The sequence below is a fragment of the Bactrocera neohumeralis genome, unplaced genomic scaffold (genome assembly GCF_024586455.1).
Source record: "Bactrocera neohumeralis isolate Rockhampton unplaced genomic scaffold, APGP_CSIRO_Bneo_wtdbg2-racon-allhic-juicebox.fasta_v2 ctg623, whole genome shotgun sequence".
NCBI lineage: Eukaryota > Metazoa > Arthropoda > Insecta > Diptera > Tephritidae > Bactrocera > Bactrocera neohumeralis.
Genome location: NW_026093103.1, coordinates 52,763 through 66,358, shown reverse-complemented (window position 1 = coordinate 66,358; position 13,596 = coordinate 52,763). Strand labels below are relative to the sequence as shown.

The 13,596-nt window shown below is 39.8% G+C and overlaps 1 long non-coding RNA gene across 1 annotated transcript; it reads right to left on the bottom strand.

Moving 5' to 3' along the window:
- Positions 1-3,987: 3,987 nt before the first annotated feature.
- Positions 3,988-8,293, bottom strand: LOC126767419 (uncharacterized). Its single transcript, XR_007669090.1, has 2 exons — positions 8,204-8,293; positions 3,988-4,427 (listed from the first exon to the last, which is right to left on the bottom strand). It is a non-coding gene; the product is annotated as an uncharacterized LOC126767419 (long non-coding RNA).
- Positions 8,294-13,596: the final 5,303 nt, after the last annotated feature.

The window sequence follows — 13,596 nt, the reverse complement described above, 5'->3', positions numbered from 1 at the left end:
GACAAATAATTCCTATCCTGTGGAGAATCTTTTAGATAATTTTTGTTTGCAAACAAGCATCCCTCCACCAAAAAAAAACTAACGCCTACTTAGAATTAAGAGAACCTTGGTCCCTAGGCCCGCCTGCACAGTTCTCTCCTCGCGTAAAGGTGTGAGCTTGTTCCCAAGTCTTGAGTTGGGCTTAACGAAAAATTGTTTACCGGATTGATTTTTTCTTTTCTGTTTCTGTCAACATAATGACTTAAACAGTGTCACTTATACCTAATCGATCTTTAAACACCTGGCGAGTTCCAACAAAATGCTATGAAAACGCTCTACTTGTCCAATCGCTGCACTATGTAAAGGTGGCGTATTGGAAATACTAAGCTGCAGCAGAGCTGGCTTCAGATGCTCAATGGTTTTCCAACCAGGAAAACTTGCCGTTTGGAAGTGAGGAAACATCTCTTCCCGGTAAAGAAGATGTATATATGCGGCATGTCCCTACATGAGAATAGACTGGGGTCTAACCAAGTTCGTGTTTCTATAGATGTCTAACGAATTTAGCTCAAGCTCATGTTTTGCAGTTTTACGCAATCTCGTTGCCTAGTTTTGCCACCTTTGGGAAGTAGTACACGGACGTGGTTCACATTTTCCACAGCTGATCTATGGCGTCTATTTTTTTCAGTGGTGAATATTTCCCTTCTTACCCCAATCACGAATATATCGAAAACACAAATTTTACATAGCCAAAACTTTTTGACCGGTAACCTTCGAACTACTTCATCCTGTATCATTGGTATTGTGGGTAAGCCACAGTAGAAGTCGTTTATATCTCCGGATGTGATAGTGTTATTCAGCTCGCCCAAATAGCTATTTGAATGAAATCTCCTGTTCCCAAACAAAATGCTTTAACGTAAAACGAGCCTGTTCCAACAATATCTGGTTTTGATTACAATTTAACGGTTTGTCCGTTGTTTTAATAGTGTGGGTAAGTGAATCTTCACTATTTATCGTTGCTGCGCAAGACACCTTTAGTTACTCATGAGGCCCGACATGACCTCAAATCCTGTTTTGGAGCCAAACCCTAAATCACTTGAATGTTGACGTGGTGTTATTTTGAAAGGTATTGTGCTCATGGGCCTGAGACAATAAACAGATAAACGAACAATTACATGCGTAAGCAATGTCGGCAGAGTCAGCCGATCGCATTACCTCACCGCGCTTAACAATAACAAAGCTTTGGCTTTGTCTTTCGGAACATAAACGTATGTCAGCAAGAAAAAAAATAAGTTTTGTAGTGATTTGGATTTATAAACTTTTACTTAACTTTGTCATTCGGTGTCGATCAAGTGATTGACAGTTACACTGCAGTTTTAATAATAAGTTGCAAAAAATAATGCGTAAACATAAATTTATATTAAAATTTCAATTTTTACTTCTTGTATTTGAAATCACTTGAACTGAAGAGCTCCTGTTGCTTTGGTGATAATTAACTTCTACAACTAAAGCGCATCTCCGTCAGTTGTAATATGAGACGGGGTAGATGCACGGTTGTGTCACTATTGCATAGAACTTCCAGCAAGAATGGGTAGGGTAACTAAAACTAGTTGGGCGCTATTATTTAGATATGAATGGGATTCAATAAAACGAAAGAACGAGTTATGATTTTGTAATTATATTTATTATTGATCTGAGCAGTTGTGTTGTGGCTGTCTTCGGATCAAAAAGTTCGAAACCAGATCGACCATGTTGTGATAGAAATACGGCAAGTATCCAGTGTCCTTGACGGGCGTACGATCCGAGGACTTAACATCGACTCAAACCACTATTTTGTTGTGGTGAAAATACAAGCTCTCCTCTGTACAGCTAAGCAAGGAAGGTACGACGTATAGAAACCAAAAGAGTTTCTGCTCCTGCTCTCTGAGAGCACTCATTAGCAACTCGTTATAAGAGAAATTATATAATATATTATATGGAGATTTAATTTACCACTGAATTTACGCCTAAATCACGGTTTAGGTCAGCAGATCTAAGGTACCAAGGAGCTTTAAATAAAGCCCTTAGCTCCTTACTTTGAAAGCGCTGAATGCTGGCAATAGAGCTTTGACTTGAGCAACCTCATAGTTGGACTCCGTAGGTCCAATCTGGCTTTAGAACTTGATTTTATACTAACCAGCGTAGCTTAGCTTCTAAGGTGATTTCTATATACTTAGCACTGTTATGATGTGGTATAGGAATATTATATTATCGACGTTTAATTTGATGCGCCACTTGTAATGCTCACTTAGTAATTGCGTTGACTACTGTCTGCACTCCTCAAGTAGATACTGAAGTCGACTATCCAGCTGCTAACAAAGCTATGTCATCCGCCCTAACACTTTTCCCTGGGGAACACCTGCTTCTATCGGTTGCAAGTTTGAGTATGAATCTTCTTGTTTAATGCGGAAGTATCTATCTTTTAATAATGAAGCATTTATTTCGCAAAATTATTAGGGTAGCATGTATTTCAATTTGAGCAGCAGACCCGTATGCCAAACTTTGTCCAAAGCTTGAGACACTTCCGACACGAAGGTTGCCGTACAAATTTTTTTTATTAATTGTGTTTTCAACGAAATTAACGATTTGGTGTACCTGGTCAATTGTTGAATGAAGGTCACGGGAGCCAAATTGATGTGATGATTATCAGGTGTTTATGAACGATTATTGGTTTGAGCCTATTTATGAGTACATTTTCAAAGATTTTAACATCGTGTACTGACTTACCCGGCTTGGGTATCACTATGACTTCAGATACTTTCCAAAGCGATGGAACTTATCGTAGGCATAATGCATTGTTTATAATATTTACAAGTTTACGCAAGTGTTAAATCTTCTTTTTTTTTTGAAATAATAAAAACATCCCTGTAAGTCAATGTTCTGGCAGAGTTAAATGCATCTTCTATACAACAAAGTCTTAACTGATCTAAAACCAAAAGCTTCCAACAATTATATTATATATGGATATCTGTAGCAACGACTGGTCATGAACTTTATTTCCGGAGTACTGACGAGTGATTTACTTGAACGAACAAAACGATATTTATACAATGTTGCAACTGTGGATGCGGCCAATGCAAACGCTGTAGCCGCCTCTGTCAAAGAAAGTTTGTCTTTACTTTGGCTAAAGTGAGTTAAACTTTATATTCAATTCAGAAAGTCCAATTGCTTCGCTTACTATCTATTTCAACCAATTTCAATGCAGGTAGCATTCAGTACTATAAAGTCCTAATAATTGTTACAGATGTAGCATATTTTGTATATGCTGGCTGCTGTTAATGCTCTCCAAGCTATGTATCTTAACATAGTTCATCCACTATCAACAGTTTTTTTTCAAATATGAAAAAGAAATTTTTTAAGCTAAAGTTTTGATGAAATATTTTAGAACATTTAACTTATTTAAAGTTTTGCAGGCTCTATCACGGCTCAATGAATTTCAATGCATTCTGCTTGGTGTAACTCTATCACAAAGAACATATATAATACGCTGGGGTACGCGGTTAAAATCTGCTGCCTATTTATCTGATTACTTCAATGTGCTGAAAAGCGTAGTCGATTCATTGACATAAAGCGACGATGTTGAGGTCATTCAATTGTCCCAGGAGTGGTTTCAGTCACACCGCTTAACTACAGACTTCGCCTATATAAAGCAGAACTTCCATAGCCTTATAAATGTTATTGTAAGACTTGAAACCCAAAGTATATAAAAAAATAATCTATCCGCCTTGCTAAAAAGTTACGAACTTCGACATCTACTTTAGAAAATAAGGCATTTTGAAAAGCTTAATGCTTTCCTCGGAAGGAGTAAGGGATATAAACCTCTTAAGGGATTACATGATATTTTGCAAAAAGATATAGAAAAGAACTTTTTCCTACGGGGCTGACTCTATTTTCATACTACCCCGTGCCATCTGCAGAAGTCGTACGAAGTTTTTCCGCATAGGCAAACATCTTAACATAAAAACGAAAATCTTTTGTATTTGACTATTTTAAACATTTAATATTTTATTCTAATCGTAATAACCTTCAAGAAGAACAATACATTTGTGTTTACATTGTATAATATAGTTATAGATTTAAAAAGAAAAGAAGAAAAACGTATTTAAAATACTTATTCGAATATTTTGATTTTGTTTTTTGCATATTCGAATACATATTTTTGCGTTTTTTGGTCATATTATAACCACTTGATTTAACAATTTTCGTGCATATAAATACCGCTCTGGTTATAAGTCAGGTTTTCTGGTGATATCCACTGACCCGTGCTTTCTCTTAAATTAAATTATTTAGTTTAGTATACCCGCATATGCATAAATGTATAAATATACATATATACATATATATTTATTATAAGTAAAGCTTTCTGGCGACCAGCAAATACTCCGTTATTGATGCAATGAACTGTAAATATACTGATAAGTGTTATATTGTTATTTCCTTTTGTAGTGACTAAACTTATAATTTTGGTTTCATTTCGAATATACTACATACGTAAGATACTATATATTTGCGATCTAGTTAAAACAAATAAGGAAGGGTTAAGTTTGAGTGTAACCGAACATTTTATACTCTTACAATTCATGTGGCTCAAATGCGGCCAAATATTGTCAGATGTTAACAAAACTTTATATTCAAGAAGTAAGAAATGGCTAAGTTTGGGTGTAACGGATTAGTTCCGGGTAAACTGTAGTGAGAATTGTAGTAGAAAAATATTCTTTCTGACTTTCAATACTTATTGAGCGACAGAAGTCAACCGGAAGTTCGAAAACACTTATATTAAGTAAATGGAGCTTAACGGTTTGCTGTCATAACATGTTCACCAAGAATTTCCAGAGGTAACACAGTGACTGATATGTACGGTAAAAATGCCAAATTTGGTATATAAAGGTTTAATCCGCTTTCGGAAATGTCTGGTGTTGTGATTAAATACTTTAAATACTCTACTTGAAATTTTTTGTTATTGTATGATTCCCCCATTTCCAGTTTATGATAGGAAAGGTTGGGTAACCTCACATATCCAATGTGATTGAAATTTCTAGGGGAATTCGAGAGATAACCTTAAGGTTAGCGGTGCCGTATCCATTGTTCACTATGTACGCCCGCTTCTATTGTTTCATTTTTACCAACCTGGTGGAGGCAGGAGGATGGAGTCATGTGTAGAATTCACGCAAGTGAGGAAAGTTCTCTGATCGCCATTCACTTGGGAGTGGCCAGAAACGATTCTTTTACATATGCCTCAAGCAGCTCAAGACTTCCGGTCTCTGACCAAGAATCGTCTGGGTAGCCTTAGAACATCCGTTTAACGGCAGAGTTGTGCGCTGGCTTTGGGACCTGCCGCATAGACGGGACAAGGACTCAGATGAGTAGGTCCTTGTGGCATATACTACAGTGGCCATATAAAGGAGCACAAACTTGGTGTGGGATTCGTGGTGGGAGAGAGACTCCATCGGCGAGTACTATCATTGAGTCCGGTGGATAAACGTCTAGCCATAATCCGCATCAAAGCGAAGTTCTTCAACACATCGCTGCTCTGCGCCCACGCCCCGACGGAAGAGAAGGACGATGTGACCAAAGATGCCTTCTATGAGCGCTTGGAGCGCACCTATGAGAGCTGCCCCCGCCGCGATATCAAAACCGTGCTTGGGGACTTTAACGACAGTGTGGGCAAAGAAGGTATCTTTGGCACTACGGTCGGTAAATTCAGTCTGCACGACGTAACATCCCCAAATGGATCGCGACTGATCGACTTCGCCGAAGCTCAAAATATGGTTATCTGTAGTACTATATTCCAGCAGTGGTTAACAGACGGTTTTCAAGGTTTCAAGACTGAAGCATACTCTTGTGGAACACCCAAAGGTGATCTGGTGACCGATGCCCAGAGCATAGTTAAATTATGGAGGGAACGGACAACGCCAGGAGAAGGCGAACCCGATTTCCCAACCGATGACGATGGCACAGACGTTCCATTGCCCGACCCTGAAGAAGTTGGAATAACAATTACCCGTCTGAAGAACAACAAAGCAGCGGGCCGATGGATTGCCGGCTGAGCTATTCAAACACGGCGGCGAAGAACGGATAAGGAGCATGCATCAGCTTCTTTGTAAAATATGGTCGGACGAAAGCATGCCCAATGATTGGAATTTAAGTTTGCTATGCCGAAACCATAAAAAGGGAGACCCCACAATTTGCGCCAACCACCGTGGGATTAGCCTCCTCAACATCGCATATAAGGTTCTATCGAGCGTATTTTGTGAAAGATTAAAGCCCACCGTCAACAAACTGATTAGACCTTATCAGTGCGGCTTTAGACCTGGTTAATCAACAACCGACCAGATATTTACCAAATTCCGAGATGAGCTGTAATTTTTGGCATCAAATAGTCTTTTATCAAGGTGCGGTAACATTCACCGATGACGGTTAAGTTCATACTGAGATCATTTTTGAAGAAATATAGGCTGATAATTGCAGCATCCCACAAATCAAACCAAACCATTGTTTTTTTTATGAAATGACAGCTCTTGAATCTCTTCAGGTTCTTTACAGAACGTGAATTTTCAAAGTAAAGTCGAACGATTAGTGAACGTTGTTCAGGCGTAAGTTTTACCATGAGAAAATGCTAAACAATACTGAACAAAAACAACATGACAGCATGAGATATAAATATAAAGGCAGTGACCAGGCCATTTTCACCGTGTGAAAGAAGAGTAACGCTACGGTCGACCCAAAGGATAAGCTCTAAATGTTTCGGCTCCCGACAGTGACCTATCTTGCTGTGCACCTCCCAAACTATGAGTCCAAGTGTTTTAAAGAGGAAAACCTGCGAGACCGAGTTGCAGCACCAACTAATACCACTCTCTTTCTCCTCCTATGGAAGGAAGACGAGTTTGCTCGGACGTTGTTTTATGTGAAAGTGCCGAAGTATTACACGTAGAATACGTCACGAAAAAAATGGAACCGTCACGTGCCGTCAACGCTTTGCCTGGTGTTAAAGCCTCAGATGCCCAGCGTAGAATTTTTTACCGTACACATAACGAACTGACAGTGTTCTTATGTACTGTTGCTGCTGACCAGTTTTCAAGCACTTAAAATCATATAGTAGATGTGCAGGAAAAAGCTACTTCCCCGGCAATGTGGGACAAGTATACAAACGCTTTCTGAGAAGACATTGCTTGCCGATACCAAGAGATAACACTAGCCAACAGTGTAGTAATTTTTAAAGATGCGCTGAACCTTATTGAGGATACAATTTTTGTGATGATACAAAAATTACTGTCCTATTGCAGTATGACTGCCTCACAACCTCAACCTCAACCAAACAGAGTCTCTGCTACTACCGGAGCAAAGGCAACTTTTCTATTTAATAACAATCCGTGTAGATAGCGTGCAATGGATCTTCTTTTTTGAACACACCGGGGGCACCGGAAATTTTTTTTTTTTTTCAACTTGCTGATTGCTCATTTGCGCAAAGACAAGATGGTGGCGCTGGCTAATGCGTCCTCCGGAATGGTGGTAGAACCGCACACTTAGTATTCAAGCTCCCGCTGAACATGAAAGAAATGAAGAAAGGCACACTTGCAACACCAGCAAAAGTAGTAGTCGCTGTGCTCTATTGCAATGATGCAAATTGTTCGTGTGGAACGAATGCACAATGTCAATTGAAGCACTGCATTGTGGCGTGCAAGACAATCGAATCTTGATGGGTGGTGTGACCGTATCACCGGCAGGTGATTTCCGGCAGAGATTGCCGATTTTCGAGCAAAGAACAACGGCAGGCGGATAAACGCATGCCTCAAGGTATCGCCGTTCTTGGCTAAAGTAGAGCGATTACAGCTAGCATGAGAGTCTTTCTCTTCAATGATCAGAAGTTAGAACCGTCTGCACAAATGCTTGTTGATGTCAACGATGTTGCTGGCTGGAAAGATAACTTTATAACGTGGCACCGCCCACCTCATATTGAAATCCTATAACTAAGGATAGACCAATTACTACAAAACTCTCATACTTTATAATTTCCGTAACTCTGGTTGACTTTATCTCTCTTTCATTGAGTTTTCATATGGTATGTTTATCACAATTAAGTTAATAAGATTGATATTAGTGTACCATAAATAACTAAAATGTAACAATGAAATCAAGTGCGTATATGACATTAATATAATTTAATAAGATACAATAATACTCGTATTACCTTGAGCCTCACAAATTGCGAGTTTTGTAAATTTTCAGTTATCTTAACCCTTTCTTTCTTGTTAATTAATATATTACCCGTTTTTTTTTTAATTTAGTGTGAACTTGAACTGCATTAACACCAGCAAATATACCGTTATTGTTGCAATGAACTGTAATTATATAGAAAACATAATTATTAAATTGTTATTTCTTTTCGAACTTAGTGAATGTGCTTTAAATGCGTGCGTACTACATTTATAAGATATAACATATTTGATCAGAATAGAAAATATTTATTAAGTGATATATTATAATTTTGAAATTAATAATAGGAAACTTCGCCACTTTTATGACTTCTAGCAGGGCGGAGGACTTTGACGAGATCGTGAAATGGAGAGTGTTAGACTCCTTCACTAATAATTTAGAAGTGTAGAGAAAGTGTAGAGGTCTGTCGTGAATACTCTACTGAAGTACCTTAAAAATGGTGCTGGTGATTGGATCGTTAGCCGTGAGGAGTCGTTGAAACACTTCTGTATGCTCCCTTTCCGTTGAACCATAAAGCTGAATTCATTCAACTTTTCAAGTCCTGATGATTGATGATGCAACTTCGATGAACGTTCAAGGTATCATGCACCAGGTTGGCAGGTTTAAGTTTCAATTAAACTAAATCCCGCAAAGAGATTCCATGTCGGTATCAAGGGTTCTAGGCCCATTAGCCTATCCTAATTTCTATTGAAAACGTTGGAGAGACTCATTGATCTGTACAGAGGTACATAATACCGATGGATAAACTGTTAAGGGCTCAGCATGCCTTTAGCAAGGCGGTCGACACTGCTTTGCCCGATCATGAAAAATTATTCTCTTATAAGCAAGGAATTCTCGACACCGATGGCACTTTCAACAATGTGCGGCCGAAGCGGTGATTAAAGTCCTCAAAAATCGGTATGAAATGATCGCCTTTTTATAAAAATTAAATACTCATTTTGAATTGGAAAGTAAAACAAATTAATTTAGAATATTGACTATTGCTTTTTACACTTTGACCATCCTTCTAGCAATTTGTGTTTCGGTACAAATTTTAACATTTTCAACAGAATGAAAAAATGTGATGTTGTTTGTTCAATGACCGTAATGTTATTGAACAATTTTGACAGATGTCAAGTCAACCAAACTGAAAAGAAATTAACACTAAAAATTAAATTATCGATCACAACAAATGTTCCCTACCAACACATTTGTGTCATAACGCTCACTTCATACCGGAAAAATTATACTCTCGCAATAAAGTGGCTAAGGAGAGTATTATAGTTTTGTCCACATAACGGTTGTTTGTACGTCCTAAAACTAAAAGAGTCAGATATAGGGTTATATACACCAAAGTGACCAGAGTGACGAGTGGAGTTGAAATCCGGATGTCTGTCTGTCCGTCCGTCCGTCTGTCCGTCCGTTCGTCCGTGCAAGCTGTAACTTGAGTAAAAATTGAGATATCATGATGAAACTTGGTACACGTATTTCTTGGCTCCATAAGAAGGCCAAGTTCTAAGATGGGCAAAATCGGCCCACTGACACGCCCACAAAATGGCGAAAACCGAAAACCTATAAAGTGTCATAACTAAGCCATAAATAAAGATATTAAAGTGAAATTTGTCAAAGGATCGCTTTAGGGAGGGGCATATTTGGACGTAATTTTTTTGGAAAAGTGGGCGTGGCCCCGCCCCCTACTATGTTTCTTGTACGTATCTGGGAAACTACTATGGCCATGTCAACCAAACTCTATAGAGTCGTTTCCTTCAGGCATTTCCATATACAGTTCAAAAATGGAAGAAATCGGATAATAACCACGCCCACCTCCCATACAAAGGTTATGTTGAAAATCACTAAAACTGCGTTAACCGACTAACAAAAAACGTCAGGAACACTAAATTTTACGGAAGAAGTGGCAGAAGGAAGTTGCACCCAGGCTTTTTTTAAAAATTGCAAATGGGCGTGCCGCCGCCCACTTATGGACCAAAAACCATATCTCGGGAACTATTCAACCGATTTCAATGAAATTCGGTACGTTATATATTTTCTTAACACCCTGATGACATGTACGAAATATGGGTGAAATCGGTTCACAACCACGCCTTCTTCCAATATAAAGCTATTTTGAATTCCATCTGATGCCTTTTCTGTATGTATAATACGAGTATATACATTAGGAACCAATGATGACAGCGGAATAAAACTTTACACAAATACGGTATTTGAAAAATATGTAAATGACGGATAATGAAATCTCGATTATCACTTTATCGTGCGAGAGTATAAAATGTTCGCTGACACCCGAACTAAGCCCTTCCTTACTTGTTTTAATATGTATTGTATATTCGATCCCCTTCTCCGAAGAGCTAAGTTCGGGTATAACCGAACATTTCATATTCTTGCAATTTGCAAGGATTAAAGCCAGAGAAGTACCTTCAGGTACATAGGACTTGTTAGTTATTTGGGGTCTAGGGCGAGTTTTAACCCGAATTTATTCATTCTAAGCACCGTTATAATCATAGAGAATTTAAAGTTGTTTTACTATATATGGGAAGTAGGCATGGCCGTAGTTTGATATCGCCCATTTCCTGTAACTCGCTGGGGTGGATCTTTATATATGTGTTTTCACCTAAAAGTGTTATATCATCTCGCGGTAAAATTTAATGTCTCTGACTTATTTACTTATTGATTTACTTATTGATTTTTTAGCTTTAAGAAGTAGTAACAGTACCGTTATATGGAGAGTGAACGGGGTTATCCTCAGACTTCATCTATTTTCACACAGTCGGTATGAGTTCTTATAATATTACTGCTAGGAGAATTTGGTTGTAGTAGCTGTAGGTGGTTTAGGATATATGTACATAAAACTTAATAGAGGGCGGCGTCCCGATTTCTTGTACAAATTACAGTTTTATATCTTAATTAAGTGCTTAGCTGGAGGATGGAGTCATGTGTAGAAGCTCACGCAAGTGAGGAAAGTTCTCTGATCGCCATTCACTTGGGAGTGGCCAGAAACGATTATTTTACATATGGCTCAAGCAGCTCACGACTTCCGGTCTTTGACCAAGTACTCTCTGGGTAGCCTAGGTACATCCGTTTGAAGGCGAGCTAAAGTGAGAAAGCGAAACATCCCCTGCATAGGGTTGTGCGCTGGGTTTGGGACCCGCCACGTAAAAATCAGTACCAATGAAAAAGACAAAACAGCCTCGGATGAGAGACCCCCCTTTTGATGACGACCATGGCAAACGAAATAAGGACTACGATATAAGGGCATGCACCTGGAATGTCCATACCCTTAATTGGGAAGGTGCCGCTGCCCAACTGGTTGATGTCCTCGCGAAATGAAGGCTGACATAACCGCCGTCCAAGAAATGCGATGAACGGGACAAGGACAGCGACGAGTAGGTCCTTGTGACATTTACTACAGTGGCCATATAAAGGAGCGCAAGTTTGGTGTTGCATTCGTTGTGGGAGAGAGACTCCGTCGCCGAGCCCCATCATTCACTCCAGTGAATGAACGTCTAGCCACAATACGCATCAAAGCGAGGTTCTTCAACACATCGCTGATTCGCGCCCACGCCCCGACAAAAGAGAAGGACGTTGTGACCATCGATAGATGGAAGACACGTCTCCAGTGTTTTAGATGTGTGTGCGCTCCGAGGTCCTAACATCGACTCAGACCACTATCTTGTTGCAGCTAAGATTCGCACCCGCCTCTGTGCAGCAAAAAACGCACGCCACCAAACCCAAAGACGGTTCGACGACGAGAAGCTGCAATCACAACAGACAGCCGAACGATTTTCTATTCGGCTTCCACTCCTGCTCTCTGAGAGCACTCGTCAACAACTCGGTATAAGGGAACTGTGGGATGCCATTTCAAACTCCTTACGTACAGCTGCAACCGAAACCATTGGTTTTCGGAAAGTGCAAAAGAACAGCTGGTACGACGAGGAGTGCCGTCTCGCAGCGGAGAGAAAACAGGCTCCTACCTCGCAACGTTACGATCGACCACTACACATGCGGGATGGGATAGATACCGAGAGTTGAAGAGGGAAGCGAGACGCATTTGCAGACAGAAAAAGAAAGAGGCCGAAATGCGTGAGCTGACCGACAGTGGTAATGCTCGAAAATTCTACGAAAAAAGGCGGCAGATTAAAGAAGGTTTCAAGACCGGAGCACACTCTTGCAGAACCCCCAAGGGTAATCTAGTAACCAATGCCCAGAGCATAGTTAAATTATGGAGGGAACACTTCTCCAGCCCGCTGAATCGCCGATTCCCCAATCGATGACGATAGAGCAGACGTTCCATTACCCGACCATGAAGAAGTTCGAATAGCAATTGCCCGCCTGAAGAACAACAAAGCGGCAGGGGCCGACGGATTGCCGGCCGAGCTATTCAAACACGGCGGCGAAGAACTGATAAGGAGCATGCATCAGCTTCTTTGCAAAATATGGTCGGACGAATGCATGCCCAACGATTGGAATTTAAGTGTGCTATGCCCAAACCATAAAAAAGGAGACCCCACAATTTGCGCCAACTACCGTGGGATAAGCCTCCTCAGCATCGCGTATAAGGTTCTATCGAGCGTATTTTGTGAAAGATTAAAGTCCACCGTCAACAAACTGATTAGACCTTATCAGTGTGGCTTTAGACCTGGAAAATCAACAACCGACCAGATATTCACCATGCGCCAAATCTTGGAAAAGACTCGTGAAAGAAGAATCACACATCACACACCACCTCTTCGTCGATTTCAAAGCGGCTTTCGACAGCACGAAAAGGAGCTGCCTTTATGCCGCGATGTCTGAATTTGGTATCCCCGCAAAACTAATACGGCTATGTAAGCTGACGTTGAGCAACACGAAAACCTCTATCAGGATCGGAAAGGACCTCTGAGAGCCGTTTGCTACCAAACGTGGTTTCAGACAAGTCGACGCCCTATCTTGCGACTTCTTCAATCTGCTGCTGGAGAAAATAATTCGAGCTGCAGAACTTAATGGAGCAGGTACAATCTTTTATAAGAGTGTACAGCTGCTGGCGTATGCCGATGATATTGATATCATCGGCATCAACACCCGAGTTAAGTGTGTAAAGCCAAAATTAAATATAACACAAAGTTGTTATAATTAACTGCACTCTACTTTATTGGTTCTTCTGAACTTAACTGAAAATGTTAATATCACTACTCTTTATAATAATAAAAATTGTTAAGCTGTTATACTGTAACATATTGTTTATTTGTTTGAGTACATTATTTGCATATGCAGAATTTACTGGTCAGTGCTCGAAAAGTAATCTAAACAATAATAAAGTGAACGACCCTTATGCAAGCAAATTGCGTAAGTGTCGTTCTGTACATAAATTGAGTAAGTGTCGCTACAAAGTAA